Here is a 10,263-nt window from a genome sequence, read left to right as displayed (position 1 = left end):
CAGCACTCTCTGCTTCACATCTCTGTTCAACAATCCATTTCAATGGTCATGCAGAACTCATAAATAAGCATTATGGAATTTATTAGGGAAGCTAACGGTACAATTCAGGATCAGAAAAACTTAGGATGTAGCAATTCTCTTATCAAGAATGTCTCTTGTCTGCCATAATGCAGATATACCTCAATCTTGTTGTCAGCCTCTCAACCATGTGGTCCTTGGCCTTTGCTCTGGTCAAGCAAGTGTTACAAATCTCTTTTAGTCAGTCTGTGAATACCCAAAGTGAACATTTTGCAAGTCAGTCTCCTGCCGTTAGGCACTCAACCTTACTTGTCCATTATCCTAAAGCCTACATCTGCTCTGTCTCTCCATGCCACCACCTCTGCCATCACCTCTGTTATAGCCATTTTTCTAGGTAGTAATCTCATGCTACACTCATGCCCTTCCTTTGGTGGTCTTGGGATATTCTATTTCTGCTTCTCAGATGGCTACTTTTAAACCTAGCTGGATAGCAAAATTAACCATTTCCAGTCTTAGAGTCCTATACAACTTATATGCATGGCCCCAGGAGTGCTGGTGTGGCACTGTATGATAAGCACAGGACTACAAAATAAGTTTGAACCACAGGTTGGCAGTTCAAACTCACCAGCTGCTCCTCAGTAACTGACTTGATGGCACATTACAACAACAGCCCAATTGCTTGGTGAGAATTAAGAAAACATTGGGTAGAAAGCTAAATCAAGTAAGTTTAAAGTGCTATACCAAACATGGTGTCTCTCTCAAAGGATTGGCTCCTCCTGATAGGTCCAAGGTCTGAGATACAAAGTCAGGCCATTCAGGCTTCTAAGAAGAACTCTGACTTTCCTTCTCCCTGTACAGATTTGTTTTTCTGGCAACCCATGTGTTTAGTCTGGGTTCTCTAGAGCAAGAAATCTAGTGAAAGTTATATATGTATATATTGAGAGACAAGTTTATATCAATAAAATGTCTCACCATTTTAGAAGCTATAGGATCACAATCTGGGTCTGATGATCCAAGATTGATAAGGAGGCAGGTCATATCCAGCAGGAAAACAGTCAGACGGGTAGGCAGGTCTAGCAGGCATGGACCTAGCATGCCATTGGGTCAAACCCAATAAATTGGAGGTTGTAGTAGGAACAACATGCAAGTTCCAGTTCCATTAGAAAGCAAACAAGCTCTACCTGAGTGTTAAATTACTGGAACCAGGTCACATCCTTGAGGAAACATCCTGTCAATCGATTGGCTGTTTATAGCAAATCATCATAGATTTAGCTACAACTACTCATAGTCAATCATCACAGAGTTAACTATACTAGATTAGTTCTCACCATGGGGATAACATCTGAACTGCCAAACTACTGTGACTTCTGGCATAGTCAAGCTGACACAAAATCTTAACTATCATACCATATTATTTCCAATATTCTTTTCTAACACCATGATTCAAATGCATCAATTCTTCTTCAGACTCACATATTCACTGTCCTACCTTCATATGTTTATGAGGCTATTCAAAATACCATGGCTTGGGTAAGGCATACCTGGAAGATATCATGTTTGGTAAAGTGTAGAGTCAGTGAAAAAAGGAAGACACCCAATGAGGTGGATTTGCATAGTGGCAGCAGCAATGGGTTCAAATGTAATAACAATGAACTCAAGTGTAAAAACAATTGTGAGGATGATGCAGGACTGGGATCTGTTTCGTTCCGTTGTACATAGTGTAGCTGTGAGTTGGAACTGACTGGAAGGCACCTAACAACAACAACAGAGACTCTGGATATCAGAATGTATTCCTGTGAAAGATAAGAATGCTGTGATGATTCATTTGACCACATATAGAGAAAAAGAACAAAGAAATGAGTGAGGAAAAGTAAAATGAGTCACAATAGGATGGATGCAGGTACAGCCACTATATATTGAAAGAAAGGAAGAGGAAATGTTGACCATGTGTTGATAACGTTCAGTTCTGTTATAGGAGAGAGTACAAGAAAGGACAAAAAGAAATATTCATTGTCATAATAATTTGTGAAGAGGTTACTGACCTTTTTAACAAAAGTGGACTTTTTGTATCTACTAAAACCTAGAGTAATTTGTTATATGCAGCTTTCATTGGTCTAACATTTATAAACACAGATGTCTGAAAATCTGCAAAAATGGAAAGAAAAAGTTTCTTCTCTGCTCTATCTATGCCAGGTAAGACATTTTGCCAACCACCTCTTAGCTTAAAAGGACAGGATCCAGTCCAATGAGACTAAATGAGATGATTGGAATATAAAACATCACAGTCCAGGACAAATAGCTAATGAACACTTTCCATTTAAAAGCTTCTTCCTGCTGAACAAACACAGCTAACTCCCTTAAAGATTATTTTAGCCCTCATTGCCTTTTCAAGAAATTCCTCAGGCTACTTTGAGATAGTCTTTTCATTACATGGAGAATAGGCTATCTCTATTTGAGTGTGATGAGAAAAAACCCTAAGCCACTGAGGTACACTGAAAGTTTGGCTACAGAGCATGCCACAGGAAAGAGGTTCAGATGATTACCAATACTTTTCCTCGGCAACATAGTTCTTGCACCTGTGTTTTATGCTAAGAAAATATTTTCATCCCCAGGAATATTTAAGCTACTTAAACTCACCATGCAGAAGACAGCTCTCTAACTGTGTTAAGAACCTGAATAATCTGACTTTATAGAGAATTCCAATCCAATTTTAGCTTCTTCCTACCCACTTTTCAACAGGGTTTTTTTTCCTAACCTCCTAACCAATTTTGGCTAATCCCCTGCCTAGAAAGATTTCTACTAAAGGTGGAATAAACAATTGAAAGAGATGGAACAATCTTAGCATTGAATATGGAAATATATTATGATTCCCATTACATAAAATGATCAAAATTAATATTAAAAATCATGATTTTTAAGATTTTATGAGTCTTAACAGCAATTCCAAATTTAATATTCATGTACCTTGATTATTTTAATATTAATTATATACTATACTTTGCTGTGGATGCAAAATTAACCAGGCCTGAGGGTTGGAAATGGAAAGATAGATGTTTTACAGCAAAATGATGAGAATGATTAACTTTGCAGTCTAGGAGTGGAGGTCTCTGGGACCATCAAGGGAGAAAAGCGGAGAGCGGGACCCTACCAAGAAGCAGTGATGCCATAGATGGAGGCAGAGATGATGAGGTAGAGAGATGGAGTGGCTTGGGACTTTAGACCCAAAGAAGGAGAAGGACTGTGTGCTGATGACAGGAGGGGCAGGATTGCAGGGTATACCCTGTGATGCATGAAGGGGATTGTAACCATGGCAGTGAAACGATATACGATAGGATGAATGTAAAACTAATGTTCTCCCATGTAAACTATCACATAATTCACAATAAAACATTAAAAAAAAAAAAAAACCTAACCAGGCCAATGACTGAAAGTCTAATCACTACAAGTGATTTCTTTAAAAGCTAATTTGTTTAAGGTTGATAGATTTTTAATTTTTTAATTTAAAACAAAAATACAGTGGTTCGTGTTGGATGGAATGGCTTTACCAGTGTGTCAAGATTTCTTTAAAATTCAAGTTGACTGCTTTTCAGTTTGTCTTTATAGCAGCATTTTAATGAATACTGTTTGTTTCTTCCTAAATACAAATATAAACCAAAAAACAAACTTGCTGCTATCAAATCAATCCTAACACATTGTTGCTGTTAAGTGTTGTCAAATTGGTTCCAATACATAATGACCCTGTATAAGGTTTCCGAGAAGCTGCTGGTGAACCGCCAACCTTGTAGTTCAAACCAACTTTGCAGTCCAGTGCATTAACTCAAAGTGCCATACCAGGACCCTATCTAAGGTTTCTGAGACTGTAATTTCTTTATGGGGGAAGATAGTCTCAACTTTCTCCTGCCGAGCTATTGGTGGGTTTGAATCACCAAAGTGTGGTTAGCAGTTCAATGCCTATCCTATAGTATCACTCAAACTCAATGCCATCGATTTCATTCTGACTCAGAGTGATCCTGTATAAGGTCTCCAAAGTTGTAAATCTTTCTGAGAGTAAAAAACTTACTTTCTCCCTCAGACTGACTGGTGGTTTTGAACTTTCCTACCTTGCAGTTAGCTGTCCAGTGTTTATTCTAGAGCACTACATTAAGCAGAAATATAAGTCCAGAAAATTGTATTAACTTTGAAAATATTTTCATGGAAAACATTTATATATTCATGAAGACTATAATTATGAATAGCCACTTGAATATATTATTAAATGTATATATTTTAACAGACCTATGACTATATTCTTTTGACTCTCAGATTCTTCTCTTGCTATGCTTCCTTACTTATTACATCTTTTTATTTCTCTCTTCAGTACTGCTCAATCTCTGTCTTCTTTTCTCAAACCTGGAGATTACTCTAGTTTTGTCTCAAGCAGAATGACATCATGGACCAAAACAGTCTTGGTTTCAAAATTATTATGGATAAAATAATGTCTAACAAAGGTTTTAGTGACCCTTTTTATTCTCAAAATAATTTTGGTTTGAAAAATGTGGTTACGGGATGAGGCTTGATGGCATCTAGGATAGAGGTGCAGTGAGGTTCCCCATCAGCAATACCACACTATACCAGGCAAAGCAGATTCAGGGCAGAGCTCCAAAACTCAGAACCACACAGGTAGGAATATTTTAAATGTTTGAAGGCTTATAACTAGTGGAACTTGTAGCAAAAGTAAGAAATCATGTACTTTCGAATCTGCGGGCTCAGCAGCCCAAAGCCAACAACTTGGACAAGACCAAACAGCAAGATCAAGCTGAGGAGCAGAAACACCACGGAAAAATGCCATGGGAAGCTTGGAGCATAGGTGGACAATACACCTTATTGGTTTTGCTTTGTTTTGATTTTTGTTGTCTTTAGTATCTGTTTGTTGACTCCCCACTGTTTGCACACCTCCATTCTGGAGGGAGTGTCTGAGCTAGTGGACACCCCAAACCCTCACTACTAGTGGGTTCTTCTGCCACACATGAGCACAGATATACTCAACCCAAGAGCTGGGCCTGAACTGTTTTATTTTTTAATAAGGAAAAGGCCAGGAAACAAAGGGTGAGGAGAGGGAAAGAGAGTGTAAAAACAAAACAGGCCAAAAATTAAATTAAATCCTGAGGTACAATGTAACAACCAACAGTGACATCTTGATTTTCCCAGGCAACTTTGAAGGCAAGAAGCTGAAAGAGGACATTAAGGTCATACTCATATTAGGCAACAGGTTTTTTTTGTTTTTTTGTTTTGTTTTGTTTTGTTTCCTCTTCCTCCTCTTCCTTTTCTGTGATTATAGATTACTGTATTCAATCTATGTTTTGTTGTTGTTGTTTTGCTGTTGCTGTTTTTCTGTTTTATGCTCCACCTTCTACCTTTTGGGGACTCTTTCTCTCCCCATATTAACCAAGAAGAGACAGCAATGGCTGCCATATAGTTGAGCTACAATCACACTTTAGAAAACACCAAAATCCAGGTAAGAACCAATAGCAAATTGTAAAAATTACTCTGAGTTAATCAATAAGAAGAGTGAAATGGGAAGCCCACATCCTGATGACATCTACCTGGAAGAAATCAGAAAGCATAAAAAATACCAAAACACATACTCAATTAAGTATTAAGGCCACATATAAACACTAAACATGTCCAAGAAGCAAAAACTGATGACCATATCAGCACATGTCCAGAAACAAGATAAAATGTCTGAGACAAATGACCTAGTGGCAGACCTGGACTACATTCTGGATGGAGGGCAGGCCTTGGAAATGCCTAAGAAGGAATTCAGAAAAAATGATTATAAAATGTTTCAAAACACTTTACAGTAGAGTTCAGAAAAATTAGGAAGAAGTCAGGAAACACTACAGGAATAATCAAATAAGATATATATAGCATTGGAAACAATTCAAACCCTACAGAAAGAGTTCCAAAGGATTAATAATAGAATATCAGAAATAGACAATACACTGAAAGAGCAAAGGAGTAGAATAGAAGAGATGGAATGCAGAACCAGTGATCTGGAAGACAAATCTCTCAATACCACTAAGATAGAAGAGCACACAGAAAAAAAGATTAAAAATCAGAAGAAAGTCTAAGATTCATGTTGGAAAACATGATGAGGAATAATTTAAGAATTATTGGCATTCCAGAACACGAAAAATCACAAAAGTCCACAGAGGAAATAGTTGAAAAACTTCTGGGAGAAATTTTCTCTATAAACTATAAGAACCATCTCAGAGAATCTGGAAGGTCAGTCTATGATCAAAACAATTACAATGTAAAAGAAGGTAAACATGCAGGAACAGAGATCCTGATGGTGAGAAGGTCAGTTAGATTGCAGGATAAAATAGACTGCACTAAATTGAGGGAAACGTTAATGGAGAATAAGGTAACCTCAAAGAAAATCAACACTTCACAGCATACCAAGAAAATGAAAATCCAAGAAGAACATGGAAACATTAAAACTATGAGGAAACTCACAAGAAAGAACACAAAAAGCATGAACTCAATAAAGGAACACACAGAACAAAGAAAGCAGCAAAAAAAAAAAAAAAAAAAAAAAAACCACAAAAATAATGCAGCAATTAATCCATACCTATCAATAATTACACTGAATGCTAAAAGATTAAATGCACCAATTAACAGACGGAGGGTGGTAGAATGGATAAGAAAACAAGATCCTTCAGTATGCTGTCTGCAAGAGACACATCTCACACACAGAAACAAAAACAGATTAGAAGTCAAAGGATGGGAAAAAATATACAAAGCTAATTGTAATGAAAACAAACAGGAGTGGCAGTATTAATCTCTGATAAAATAATCTTTAAGGCAAAAACCAGCATAATAGATAAAGATGGACATTATTTCATGAGTAAAGGTCAATTGAAAAAGATGACATAACCATAATAAATATCTATGCTTCCAATGAAAGAGTCCCAAAACATATAAAGCAAATTCTAATAGATTTGAAGAAAGAAATAGATATATCTACAAAAATTGTGGACAATTTTAATACACCGCTTTCAAAAATAGATAGAACAACCAGAAAGAAACTTGACAAAGACACAAAAGAACTAAACAACACAATCAGCTAACTGGACCTCATAGATGTGTACAGACCATTAAACCTAAAAAAACCCACAATACTTATTTGTTTCCAGTGCACATGGAACATTCTCCAGAACAGACCATGTCTTGGCCACAAAACAAACGTACTTACAAATATGAATATATTTGCTCCACAAAGCATCTTCTCAAGCCACAATGCTATGAAATTAGAAATCAACAATAGGAATACCAAGGAAATAAAGTAAAATACATGGGAACTAAATACCACCCTGCTGAAAAGCGACTGGGTAGTAGAAGAAATGAAACAGGAGCTCACAAAGTTCTCAGAAGCTAATGACAATCAAAGCACAACATACCAAAATCTTTGGGACATGGTGAAAGTAGTTCTGAGAGGAGAATTTATTGCAATAAATACACACATCCAAAAAGAAGAAAAAACCAAAATTAACATGTTAACACAGCATTTTCAAACAATTAGAAACAGACCAACAGAGGGAACCTACAGCCACCAAAAGATAAGAAATAATAAAGATTACAGCAGAAGCAAATGAGATAGAAAACAGAAAAAACTATAGAAAAAATCAACTGGACAAGAAGTTAGTTGGTTCTTTGAAAAAACTGTTAGGCCATTGGCAAACCAAACAAAAGAAAACAGGGAGAAGATATAAATAACACGTATTAGAAGCCACATGGGAGATGTCACAACAGAACCAAAGGAAATCAAAAGCATAATAATAGAATACTAGGAAGAGTTGTACTCCAACAAATTTGAAAACTTAGAAGAGATGGATACCTTTTTAGAAAAACACGACCTACCTAAACTTACACACAGTGAAGTAGAAAACATGAGCAGACACATAACAAAAGATTAAATTGATCAGGTCATCAAAAAAATCTCAAACAAAAGAAGTCCAGGCCAATATGGCTTCACTGGTGAGTTCTACCAAACATTCAGGGAAGAGCTGTCACAAATTCTACTCAAATTATTTCAGAAGATAGAGGAGGATGGAAAACATCCTAATACATTTTATGAAGCAAGCATAACCTCATACCAAAACCAGTGAAGGACGTCACTAAGAATGAAAATTATAGAACAATATCCCTCATGAACATAGATGCAAAAATTATCAACAAAATCTTAGCCAACAAAATCCAGCAGCACATCAAAAAGATAATAAATCATGATCAAGTGGGATTCATATCAGGGATGCCAGGATATTTCAACATTAGAAAAACGATCAACGTAATCCACCATACAAATAAGAAAAAGCAAAAGAACCACATGATCATATCAATTGATGCAGAAAAGGCATTTGAAAAACCCAACATCCCTTCCTGATAAAAACACTCAACAAAGTAGGAAATAAAGGGAAATTCCTCAACATAATTAAGAGCATATATGAAAAACAACAGCCTACATCACACTCAATGGAGAGAAACTGAAAGCCTTTCCTCTGTGAACAGGAACCAGATAAGGATGCCCTTAGTCACCACTCCTATTCAATATTGTGCTGAAAGTCTTAGCAAGAGCTGTACAGCAAGGCAGGGAAATTAAAGGCATTCAGATTGGCAAAGAGGAAGTAAAACTCTATTTTCAGACAATATGATCCTATACGTAGAAAACCCAAAAGTCTCAGTAAAAAAAGCTCCTAGACTTCATTGGAAGATTCAGCAAAGTGGTGGGGTATAAGATCAACACACAAAAATCAGTTGGATTCCTCTGTACAAAAAACAACAGCACTGAAAAGGACAAAACCATTTACAATAGCCACCCAAAGGATGAAATATCAAGGAAACAACAATGAGATATCATCTCATACCAGCAATAACAGCAAAGTAAAAAAAGTAGAGGGCAATATATGCCTGCAGGGATATGAAGAGATTTGGACCCTTCTGCCTTGTAGGAGGGATTGCAACAAGGTCCAACCTCTCTGGAAAGCAATGTGGCGCTTCCTCAGAAGGTTGGAAATAGAAATACCTTATGATCCAGCAATTCCATTACTTGGTATTTACCCACAAGGAATAGGAGCCATAACAAGAGTAAATATATGCACACCAATGTTCATAGCAGAACTGTTTACAATAGCAAAAAATGGAGACAGCCTAAGTGCCCATCAACTGTAGTATGCATAAGCAAACAGTGGTACATACATACAAAGGAATATTATGCTACCTTGAAGAATAACAAGGTAGCTGCAAGCCACTGCATAACATGGACAAACCTTGAGAATATTATGTTGAGTGAAATTAGTCACTCACAAATGGAGAAATACTGCATTTAACTGTAAAAGACTAAGAAAAAGAACCCATAGTAAAGGAGGGGGGTTCTTTGCTGGTTACTGGCTTATAAGCTTTCAAGAGGGAACCTAGATCCAGAGGGCATGGAGGAAGGTAGAATCTCCACTAAGTAGTATCCAATCTGTCTGGGCGGTGCTGAGGAAGGGAGATGCAGATAGGTCTCTTGTGATACAATAGTGAAAAATTGTTATCAGGACTTCAGGACTGATTGTGAGGGTTGGAAATGTAAAGGTAGACATTTTTTAGCAAAAGGGAGTGGATGATTGCCTTTGAAGTCCAGGAGCAGAGGTCTCGGACCAACAAGGGAGAAGAGCAGAGAGCGGAACTCTACCCAGAGAAGCAGTGACAACAGAGATTGAGGCAGAGACGATGATGTGTAGAGATGGAGTGGCTGGGGACTTTTGACCCAGAGAGATAGAGGGGCTGTGTGCTGACAACTGGGGAACAGGCTTGCAGGGTATACCCTTTGGTTGTTTGATGATGCCTGGAGGGGATGGTAACCATGGCAATGAAATGATATACCATAGGATGAATGTAAAGCTAATGTTCTCCCATGTAAACGATCACATAATTCACAATAAAACATTTAACAAAAAAATATTTGGTCACACTTTTTGAGTCCTCTGTCTCTGTCTCTGGGTTTCGTTGTGTGATAGTCTTTGCATCATGTAAGGTGAGGAATTGAGGGGTCTCTACTTCTCTCTTTTTCCATCTAGTTACAGCCACAAGTAGTTGAGGAGAAACAAATTAAAATTACTGAAAATATTGTTGTTTATAGTTGCCAATATATGTTCTCACTCATAGTAACCTTATACACAACAGAAAAAAACACTGGATGGTCCAACCCCAAACTCACCATTATTG

The sequence above is a fragment of the Chrysochloris asiatica genome, unplaced genomic scaffold (assembly GCF_000296735.1).
Source record: "Chrysochloris asiatica unplaced genomic scaffold, ChrAsi1.0 scaffold00447, whole genome shotgun sequence".
Lineage (NCBI taxonomy): Eukaryota > Metazoa > Chordata > Mammalia > Afrosoricida > Chrysochloridae > Chrysochloris > Chrysochloris asiatica.
The sequence above is the reverse complement of the archived record's forward strand: the minus strand, read 5'-3'. Positions refer to the sequence as shown.